This window comes from Aegilops tauschii, chromosome 4, assembly GCF_002575655.3.
Source record: "Aegilops tauschii subsp. strangulata cultivar AL8/78 chromosome 4, Aet v6.0, whole genome shotgun sequence".
Lineage (NCBI taxonomy): Eukaryota > Viridiplantae > Streptophyta > Magnoliopsida > Poales > Poaceae > Aegilops > Aegilops tauschii.
This window is the reverse complement of record NC_053038.3, coordinates 516,337,816-516,349,087: the sequence shown is the minus strand read 5'-3', so window position 1 is coordinate 516,349,087 and position 11,272 is coordinate 516,337,816.

Genomic DNA, 11,272 nt, shown 5'->3' with positions numbered 1-11,272 from the left:
CATGAACAACAAACAATTATCATTAACAAGGAAATACAATAATAACCATTTTATTATTGCCTCTAGGGCATATTTCCAACAGATACTGGTTCAGAGTGGTCCGATGAATATTGAGGCTCGTAGCGGGTATCATTATTTTCTGACCTTCACAGATGATTTGAGCAGATATGGGAATATCTACTTAATGAAACAGAAGTCTGAAACATTTGAAAAGTTCAGAGTGAAGTGGAAAATCATCGTAACAAGAAAATAAAGTTTCTACGATCTGATCGTGGAGAAGAGTATTTGAGTTACGAGTTTGGTCTTCAGTTAAAACAATGTGAAATAGTTTCACTGCTCACGCCACCTGGAACACCACAGTGTAATGGTGTGTCCGAACATCGTAACCGTACTTTATTAGATATGGTGCAATCTATGATGTCTCTTACCGATTTACCACTATCGTTTTGGGGTTATGCATTAGAGACAGCTGCATTCACGTTAAATAGGGCACCATCTAAATCTGTTTGAGACGACACCGTATGAACTGTGGTTTGGCAAGAAACCAAAGTTGTCGTTTCTTAAAGTTTGGGGTTGTGATGCTTATATGAAAAAGTTGTTGGGGATCGTAGCAGAAATTTAAAATTTTCTACGCATCACCAAGATCAATCTATGGAGTCATCTAGCAACGAGAGAGAGGAGTGCATCTACATACCCTTGTAGATCGCGAGCGGAAGCGTTCAAGTGAACGGGGTTGATGGAGTCGTACTCGTCGTGATCCAAATCACCGATGACCGAGCGCCGAACGGACGGCACCTCCGCGTTCAACACACGTACGGTTGGAAAGACGTCTCCTCCTTCTTGATCCAGCAAGGAGGAAGGAGAGGTTGATGGAGATCCAGCAGCACGATGGCGTGGTGGTGGAAGTAGCGGGATCCCGGCAGGGCTTCGCCAAGCGCAAGCCGGAGGGAGAGGTGTCACGGGAGGGAGAGGGAGGCGCCAGGGGCTAGTGTACTGCTGCCCTCCCTCCCCCCACTATATATAGGGGCCCTGGGGGGGGGGGGGCGCTGGCCCCTGGGAGATCCAATCTCCAGGGGGGCGGTGGCCAAGGGGGGTGGCTTGCCCCCCAAGCCAAGTGGGGCGCCCCCCATCCCTAGGGTTTCCAACCCTAGGCGCAGGGGGAGGCCCAAGGGGGGGCGCCCCAGCCCACTAGGGGCTGGTTCCCTTCCCACTTCAGCCCATGGGGCCCTCTGGGATAGGTGGCCCCACCCGGTGGACCCCCGGGACCCTTCCGGTGGTCCTGGTACAATACCGGTGACCCCCGAAACTTTCCCGGTGGCCGAAACTGGACTTCCTATATACAATTCTTTACCTCCGGACCATTCCGGAACTCCTCGTGACGTCCGGGATCTCATCCAGGACTCCGAACAACTTTCTGGTTACCGCATACTAATATCTCTACAACCCTAGCGTCACCGAACCTTAAGTGTGTAGACCCTACGGGTTCGGGAGACATGCAGACATGACCGGGACGACTCTCCGGTCAATAACCAACAGCGGGATCTGGATACCCATGTTGGCTCCCACATGTTCCACGATGATCTCATCGGATGAACCACGATGTTGAGGATTCAATCAATCCCGTATACAATTCCCTTTGTCAATCGGTATGTTACTTGCCCGAGATTCGATCGTCGGTATCCCAATACCTTGTTCAATCTCGTTACCGGCAAGTCTCTTTACTCGTACCGTAATGCATGATCCCGTGGCTAACTCCTTAGTCACATTGAGCTCATTATGATGATGCATTACCGAGTGGGCCCAGAGATACCTCTCCGTCATACGGAGTGACAAATCCCAGTCTCGATCCGTGTCAACCCAACAGACACTTTCATAGATACCTGTAGTGTACCTTTATAGTCACCCAGTTACGTTGTGACGTTTGGTACACCCAAAGCACTCCTACGGCATCCGGGAGTTACACGATCTCATGGTCTAAGGAAAAGATACTTGACATTGGAAAAGCTCTAGCAAACGAACTACACGATCTTTGCGCTATGCTTAGGATTGGGTCTTGTCCATCACATCATTCTCCTAATGATGTGATCCTGTTATCAATGACATCCAATGTCCATAGTCAGGAAACCATGATTATCTGTTGATCAACGAGACAGTCAACTAGAGGCTCACTAGGGACATGTTGTGGTCTATGTATTCACACATGTATTACGATTTTCGGATAACACAATTTATAGCATGAACAATAGACAATTATCATGAACAAGGAAATATAATAATAACCATTTTATTATTGCCTCTAGGGCATATTTCCAACAGTCTCCCACTTGCACTAGAGTCAATAATCTAGTTACATTGTGATGAATCGAACACCCATAGAGTTCTGGTGTTGATCATGTTTTGCTCTAGGGAGAGGTTTAGTCAACGGATCTGCTACATTCAGGTCCGTATGTACTTTACAAATATCTATGTCTCCATTTTGAACATTTTCACGAATGGATTTGAAGCAACGCTTGATATGCCTGGTCTTCCTGTGAAACCTGGGGCCTTGGCAAGGGCAATAGCTCCAGTGTTGTCACAGAAGAGAGTCATCGGGCCCGGCGCATTGGGAATCACCCCTAGGTCGATAATGAACTCCTTTATCCAGATTGCTTCTTGTGCTGCCTCTGAGGCTGCCATGTACTCCGCTTCACATGTAGATCCCGCCACGACGCTTTGCTTGCAACTGCACCAGCTTACTGCCCCTCCATTCAAAATATACACGTATCCGGTTTGTGACTTAGAGTCATCCAGATCTGTGTCGAAGCTAGCATCGACGTAACCCTTTACGACGAGCTCTTCGTCACCTCCATACACGAGAAACATATCCTTAGTCCTTTTCAGGTACTTCAGGATATTCTTGACCGCTGTCCAGTGTTCCATGCCGGGATTACTTTGGTACCTTCCTACCAAACTTACGGCAAGGTTTACATCAGGTCTGGTACACAGCATGGCATACATAATAGACCCTATGGCCGAGGCATAGGGGATGACACTCATCTTTGCTCTATCTTCTGCCGTGGTCGGGCATTGAGCCATGCTCAATTGCACACCTTGCAATACAGGCAAGAACCCCTTCTTGGACTGATCCATATTGAACTTCTTCAATATCTTGTCAAGGTACGTACTCTGTGAAAGACCAATGAGGCGTCTTGATCTATCTCTATAGATCTTGATGCCTAATATATAAGCAGCTTCTCCAAGGTCCTTCATTGAAAAACACTTATTCAAATAGGCCTTTATACTTTCCAAGAATTCTATATCATTTCCCATTAATAGTATGTCATCCACATATAATATGAGAAATGCTACAGAGCTCCCACTCACTTTCTTGTAAACACAGGCTTCTCCATAAGTCTGTGTAAACCCAAACGCTTTGATCATCTCATCAAAGCGAATGTTCCAACTCCGAGATGCTTGCACCAGCCCATAGATTGACCGCTGGAGCTTGCATACTTTGTCAGCATTCTTAGGATTGACAAAACCTTCCGGCTACATCATATACAATTCTTCCTTAAGGAAGCCGATAAGGAATGCCGTTTTGACGTCCATTTTCCATATCTCATAATCATAGAATGCGGCAATTGCTAACATGATTCGGACAGACTTCAGCTTCGCTACGGGTGAGAAAGTCTCATCGTAGTCAACCCCTTGAACTTGTCGATAACCCTTAGCGACAAGTCGAGCCTTATAGACGGTCACATTACCATCTGCATCTGTCTTCTTCTTAAAGATCCATTTATTTTCTATGGCTCGCCGATCATCGGGCAAGTCAGTCATAGTCCATACTTCGTTTTCATACATGGATCCTATCTCGGATTTCATGGCTTCTAGCCATTTGTCGGAATCTGGGCCCACCATTGCCTCTTCATAGTTCGAAGGTTCACCGTTGTCTAACAACATGATTTCCAGGACAGGGTTGCCGTACCACTCTGGTGCGGAACGTGTCCTTGTGGACCTACGAAGTTCAGCAGTAACTTGATCCGAAGCTTCATGATCATCATCATTAACTTCCTCCCCAGTCGGTGTAGGCACCACATGAACATCTTCCCGCGCTGCGCTACTTTCTGGTTCGGAAGGGGTGACTATCACGTCATCAAGTTCCACTTTCCTCCCACTTATTTCTTTCGAGAGAAACTCTTTCTCCAGAAAGGACCCGTTCTTGGCTACGAAGATCTTGCCTTCGGATCTGAGGTAGAAGGTATACCCAATAGTTTCCTTAGGGTATCCTATGAAGACGCATTTTTCCGATTTGGGTTCGAGCTTTTCAGGTTGAAGTTTCTTGACATAAGCATCGCATCCCCAAACTTTCAGAAACGACAGCTTAGGTTTCTTCCCAAACCATAATTCATACGGTGTCGTCTCAACGGATTTCGACGGAGCCCTATTTAAAGTGAATGCGGCAGTCTCTAAAGCATAGCCCCAAAATGAGAGCGGTAGATCGGTAAGAGACATCATAGATCGCACCATATCCAATAGAGTGCGATTACGACGTTCGGACACACCATTTCGCTGAGGTGTTCCAGGCGGCGTGAGTTGTGAAACGATTCCACATTTCCTTAAGTGTGTACCAAATTCATGACTTAAATATCCCCCCCCCCACGATCTGATCGTAAGAACTTTATCTTTCGGTCACGTTGATTCTCCACCTCATTCTGAAATTCCTTGAACTTTTCAAAGGTCTCAGACTTGTGTTTCATTAGGTAGACATATCCATATCTACTCAAGTCATCAGTGAGAGTGAGAACATAACGATAGCCACCGCGAGCCTCAACACTCATTGGACTGCACACATCGGTATGTATGATTTCCAATAAGTTGGTTGCTCGCTCTATTGTTCCGGAGAACGGAGTCTTAGTCATCTTACCCATGAGGCATGGTTCGCACGTGTCAAATGATTCGTAATCAAGAGACTCCAAAAGTCCATCAGCATGGAGCTTCTTCATGCGCTTGACACCAATGTGACCAAGGCGGCAATGCCACAAGTATGTGGGACTATCGTTATCAACTTTACATCTTTTGGTATTCACACTATGAATATGTGTAACATCACGTTCGAGATTCATTAAGAATAAACCGTTGACCAGCAGGGCATGACCATAAAACATATCTCTCATATAAATAGAACAACCATTATTCTCGGATTTAAATGAGTAGCCATCTCGCATTAAACGAGATCCTGATACAATGTTCATGCTCAAAGCTGGCACTAAATAACAATTATTGAGGTTTAAAACTAATCCCGTAGGTAAATGTTGAGGTAGCGTGCCGACGGCGATCACATCGACCTTGGAACCATTCCCGACGCGCATCGTCACCTCGTCCTTCGCCAGTCTCCGCTTATTTCGCGGCTCCTGTTTTGACTTACAAATATGAGCAACCACACCGGTATCAAATACCCAGGAGCTACTACGAGTACTGGTAAGGTACACATCAATTACATGTATATCACATATACCTTTGGTGTTGCCGGCCTTCTTGTCCGCTAAGTATTTGGGGCAGTTCCGCTTCCAATGACCACTTCCCTTGCAATAAAAGCACTCAGTCTCAGGCTTGGGTCCATTCCTTGGCTTCTTCCCGGCAACTGGCTTACCGGGCGCGGCAACTCCCTTGCCGTCTTTCTTGAAGTTTTTCTTACCCTTGCCTTTCTTGAACTTAGTGGTTTTATTCACCATCAACACTTGATGTTCCTTTTTGATCTCCACCTCCGCTGATTTCAGCATTGAATATACCTCAGGAATGGTCTTTTCCATCCCCTGCATATTGAAGTTCATCACAAATCTCTTGTAGCTCGGTGGAAGCGACTGAAGGATTCTGTCAATGATCGCGTCATCCGGGAGATTAACTCCCAGCTGAGACAAGCGGTTGTGTAACCCAGACATTTTGAGTATGTGCTCACTGACAGAACTATTTTCCTCCATTTTACAACTGAAGAACTTGTCGGAGACTTCATATCTCTCGACTCGGGCATGAGCTTGGAAAACCATTTTCAGCTCTTCGAACATCTCATATGCTCCGTGTTTCTCAAAACACTTTTGGAGCCCCGGTTCTAAGCTGTAAAGCATGCCGCACTAAACGAGGGAGTAATCATCAACACGTGATTGCCAAGCGTTCATAACGTCTTGGTTCTCTGGGATGGGTGCGTCACCTAGCGGTGCTTCTAGGACATAATCTTTCTTGGCAGCTATGAGGATGATCCTCAGGTTCCGGACCCAGTCCGTATAGTTGCTGCCATCATCTTTCAGCTTGGTTTTCTCTAGGAACGCGTTGAAGTTGAGGGCAACGTGGGCCATTTGATCTACAAGACATATTGTAAAGATTTTAGACTAAGTTCATGATAATTAAGTTCATCTAATCAAATTATTCAATGAACTCCCACTCAGATAGACATCCCTCTAGTCATCTAAGTGAAACATGATCCGAGTCAACTAGGCCGTGTCCGATCATCACGTGAGACGGACTAGTCAACATCGGTGAACATCTTCATGTTGATCGTATCTTCTATACGACTCATGCTCGACCTTTCGGTCTTCCGTGTTCTGAGGCCATGTCTGTACATGCTAGGCTCGTCAAGTCAACCTAAGTGTATTGCGTGTGTTCCGAGGCCATGTCTGTACATGCTAGGCTCGTCAACACCCGTTGTATGCGAATGTTAGAATCTATCACACCCGATCATCACATGGTGCTTCGAAACAACGAACCTTCGCAACGGTGCACAGTTAGGGGGAACACTTTCTTGAAATTATTGCGAGGGATCATCTTATTTAAGCTACCGTTGTTCTAAGCAAATAAGATATAAAACATGATAAACATCACATGCAATCAAATAGTGACATGATATGGCCAATATCATTTTGCTCCTTTTGATCTCCATCTTCGGGGCGCCATGATCATCTTTGTCACCGGCATGACACCATGATCTCCATCATCATGATCTCCATCATTGTGTCTCCATGAAGTTGTCACGTCAACGATTACTTCTACTTCTATGGCTAACGCGTTTAGCAATAAAGTAAAGTAATTTACATGGCGTTATTCAATGACACGCAGGTCATACAAAAAATAAAGACAACTCCTATGGCTCCTGCCAGTTGTCATACTCATTGACATGCAAGTCGTGATTTATTACAAGAACATGATCAATCTCATACATCACATATATTTCATTCATCACATCCTTTTGGCCATATCACATCACAAGGCATATGCTGCAAAAACAAGTTAGACGTCCTCTAATTGTTGTTGCATGTTTTTACGTGGCTTCTATAGGTTTCTAGCAAGAACGTTTCTTACCTACGTAAAACCACAATGTGATATGCCAATTTCTATTTACCCTTCATAAGGACCCTTTTCATCGAATCCGTTCCGACTAAAGTGGGAGAGACAGACACCCGCTAGCCACCTTATGCAACTAGTGCATGTCAGTCGGTGGAACCCGTCTCACGTAAGCGTACGTGTAAGGTCGGTCCTGGCCGCTTCATCCCACGATGCCACCGAAACAAGATAAGACTAGTAGTGGCAAGAAAATTGAGAACATCTACGCCCACAACAAGTTTGTGTTCTACTCGTGCATAGAAACTACGCATAGACCTAGCTCATGATGCCACTGTTGGGGATCGTAGCAGAAATTTAAAATTTTTTACGCATCACCAAGATCAATCTATGGAGTCATCTAGCAACGAGAGAGAGGATTGCATCTACATACCCTTGTAGATCGCGAGTGGAAGCGTTCAAGTGAACGGGGTTGATGGAGTCGTACTCGTCGTGATCCAAATCACCGATGACCGAGCGCCGAACGGACGGCACCTCCGCGTTCAAGACACGTACGGTTGGGAAGACGTCTCCTCCTTCTTGATCCAGCAAGGAGGAAGGAGAGGTTGATGGAGATCCAGCAGCACGACGGCGTGGTGGTGGAAGTAGCGGGATCCCGGCAGGGCTTCGCCAAGCGCAAGCGCGAGGGAGAGGTGTCACGGGAGGGTGAGGGAGGCGCCAGGGGCTAGTGTACTGCCGCCCTCCCTCCCCCCACTATATATAGGGGCCCTGGGGGGCGCCGGCCCCTGGGAGATCCAATCTCCAGGGGGGCGGCGGCCAAGGGGGGTTGCTTGCCCCCCAAGCCAAGTGGGGCGCCCCCACCCCTAGGGTTTCCAACCCTAGGCGCAGGGGAGGCCCAAGGGGGGGCGCCCCAGCCCACTAGGGGCTGGTTGCCTTCCCACTTCAGCCCATGGGGCCCTCCGGGATAGGTGGCCCCACCCGGTGGACCCCCGGGACCCTTTCGGTGGTCCCGGTACAATACCGGTGACCCCCGAAACTTTCCCGGTGGCCGAAACTGGACTTCCTATATACAATTCTTTACCTCCGGACCATTCCGGAACTCCTCGTGACGTCCGGGATCTCATCTGGGACTCCGAACAACTTTCGGGTTACCGCATACTAATATCTCTACAACCCTAGCGTCACCGAACCTTAAGTGTGTAGACCCTACGGGTTCGGGAGACATGCAGACATGACCGGGACGACTCTCCGGTCAATAACCAACAGCGGGATCTGGATACCCATGTTGGCTCCCACATGTTCCACGATGATATCATCAGATGAACCACGATGTCGTGGATTCAATCAATCCCGTATACAATTCCCTTTGTCAATCGGTATGTTACTTGCCCGAGATTCGATCGTCGGTATCCCAATACCTTGTTCAATCTCGTTACCGGCAAGTCTCTTTACTCATACCGTAATGCATGATCCCATGGCTAACTCCTTAGTCACATTGAGCTCATTATGATGATGCATTACCGAGTGGGCCCAGAGATACCTCTCCGTCATACGGAGTGACAAATCCCAGTCTCGATCCATGTCAACCCAACAGACACTTTCAGAGATACGTGTAGTGTACCTTTATAGTCACCCAGTTACGTTGTGACGTTTGGTACACCCAAAGCACTCCTACGGCATCCGGGAGTTACACGATCTCATGGTCTAAGGAAAAGATACTTGACATTGGAAAAGCTCTAGCAAACGAACTACACGATCTTTGCGCTATGCTTAGGATTGGGTCTTGTCCATCACATCATTCTCCTAATGATGTGATCCTGTTATCAATGACATCCAATGTCCATAGTCAGGAAACCATGACTATCTGTTGATCAACGAGCTAGTCAACTAGAGGCTCACTAGGGACATGTTGTGGTCTATGTATTCACACATGTATTACGATTTTCGGATAACACAATTATAGCATGAACAATAGACAATTATCATGAACAAGGAAATATAATAATAACCATTTTATTATTGCCTCTAGGGAATATTTCCAACAAAAGTTTCATCCTAATAAGCTCAAACCCAAATCAGAGAAATATGTCTTCATAGGATACCCCAAGGAGACTGTTGGGTACACCTTCTATCACAGATCCGAAGGCAAGACATTCGTTGCTAAGAATGGATCCTTTCTAGAGAAGGAATTTCTCTTGGAAGAAGTGAGTGGGAGGAAAGTATAACTTGATGAGGTAACTATACCTGCTCCCTTATTGGAAAGTAGTTCATCACAGAAATCTGTTCCTGTGACTCCTACACCAATTAGTGAGGAAGCTAATGATGATGATCATGTAACTTCAGACCAAGTTACTACCGAACCTCGTAGGTAAACCAGAGTGAGATCCACACCAGAGTGGTACGGTAATCCTGTTCTGGAGGTCATGTTACTTGACCATGACGAACCTACGAACTAGGAGGAAGCGATGATGAGCCCAGATTCCGCGAAATGGCTTGAGGCCATGAAATCTGAGGTGGGACCCATATATGAGAACAAAGTATGGACTTTGGTTGACTTGCCCGATGATCGGCAAGCCATAGAAAATAAATGGATCTTCAAGAGGAAGACGGACGCTGATAGTAGTGTTACTATCTACAAAGCCAGAATTGTCGCAAAAGGTTTTCGACAAGTTTAAGGTGTTGACTACGATGAGAGTTTCTCACTCATATCTATGCTTAAGTCTGTCCGAATCATGTTAGCAATTGCCGCATTTTATGAAATCTGGCAAATGGATAAACAAAATTGTATTCCTTAATGGATTTATTAAAGAAGAGTTGTATATGATGCAACCAGAAGGTTTTGTCAATCCTAAAGGTACTAACAAAATATGCAAGCTCCAACGATCCATCTATGGACTGGTGCAAGCATCTCGGAGTTGGAATATACGCTTTGATAAGTTGATCAAAGCATATAGTTTTATACAGACTTGCGGTGAAGCCTGTATTTACAAGAAAGTGAGTGGGAGCACTACAGCATTTCTGATAAGTATATGTGAATGACATATTGTTGATCGGAAATAATGTAGAATTATTCTGCAAAGCATAAAGGAGTGTTTGAAAGGAGTTTTTCAAAGAAAGACCTCGGTGAAGCTGCTTACATATTGAGCATCAAGATCTATAGAAATAGATCAAGACGCTTGATAAGTTTTTTTCAATGAGTACACACCTTGACAAGATTTTGAAGTAGTTCAAAATGGAACAGTCAAAGAAAGAGTTCTTGCCTGTGTTACAAGGTGTGAAATTGAGTAAGACTCAAAACCCGACCACGACAGAAGATAGAAAGAGAATAAAAGTCATTCCCTATGCCTCAGCCATAGGTTCTATAAAGTATGCCATGCTGTGTACCAGATCTATTGTATACCCTACACTGATTTTTGCAAGGGAGTGCAATAGTGATCTAGGAGTAGATCACTGGACAACGGTGAAAATTATCCTTAGTGGAATAAGGATATGTTTCTCGATTATGGAGGTGACAAAAGGTTCCTCATAAAGGGTTACGTCGATGCAAATTTTGCCACTGATCCAGATGACTCTAAGTCTCAATCTGGAGACATATTGAAAGTGGGAGTAATTACCTAGAGTAGCTTCGTACAGAGCATTGTTGACATAGGAATTTGCAAAATACATACGGATCTGAATGTGACAGACCCGTTGACTAAAATTATCTCACAAGCAAAACATGATCACACCTTAGTACTCTTTGGGTGTTAATCACATAGCGATGTGAACTATATTATTGACTCTAGTAAACCCTTTGGGTGTTGGTCACATGACGATGTGAACTATGGGTGTTAATCACATGGTGATGTGAACTATTGGTATTAAATCACATGGTGATGTGAACTAGATTATTGACTCTAGTGCAAGTGGGAGAATGAAGGAAATATGCCCTACAGGCAATAATAAAGTTATTATTTATTTCCTT